We start from the raw sequence: 855 nt of genomic DNA, 5'->3' as shown, positions 1-855 counted from the left end.
GCATTCCAGAAGAATGGGCAGGCTATCCAGGTAACGCAAACAGCAGACATTTTCAAGTATCCTGGCAAATGGGATTTCTGCTGCAGATCGCCTCCTATGATGGATGTATGATTCTTTTTGGGTGGTCTTTGGCTAATGTCAAAGGGCTTTAAAGGTTTCTGCACCCTTTTGTTCAGGGTCTCTCCCTCCTTGGAAGAGAGGGAACTCTGTTGCAACAGAAAAATAAAGATCTGTCTTGCTTTCCACTGGATCCTGCCTCCATCCATTCTTCTCAGAGTCCCATGAGAGAGTTGGGCAGCAAAAGCCAAACCCCAATTTTTACCTCCATTTCTTTAGGCACCAGGGAAAAACATTCCTCTATACTGTAGTCAGAAAGCATTATATATGACCGGGGTGGGGCCATTTTGTTGATGTTATTTTTTGGGGTTTTTATACCGTAAGCCGCCCTGATTGTAGAAATAAATAATAATAATAAAGGGTTTTCTTATTCTGAAGGGAGGTCAAAGACCAGACAGATAAGGACGGAGCAGCAGAACAGACATCAGACAGACGAGGCAGCCATGAGGCCCCTCAAAAACGGGAATTCCTGAGGAAAACCGACCCTTGTAATAACAACCAAGGGACACACGACACCCAAAATGAAGCAATCGGCCCCACGCGGAGTATGAAGGACAGAAGCGCCAATGGCGCATGCGCGCGGAAAGCAGGCGCTGGGGAAAATAGGGCTGAGCCGGGGAAGTATAAAAGGCTCCTGGGCGGGGCTAAGAGCGGAGCGGGAAGACTAGTGGGGGTGGGGGTCCGTCGGCTATGGGCGGGGCCTAGCCGCGTGACGATGACGAAGCCGGGCGTGAGGAG

The sequence above is a fragment of the Zootoca vivipara genome, chromosome 12 (assembly GCF_963506605.1).
Source record: "Zootoca vivipara chromosome 12, rZooViv1.1, whole genome shotgun sequence".
In the NCBI taxonomy this organism is placed as follows: Eukaryota; Metazoa; Chordata; class Lepidosauria; order Squamata; family Lacertidae; genus Zootoca; species Zootoca vivipara.
Note: the sequence above shows the minus strand (reverse complement) of the source record.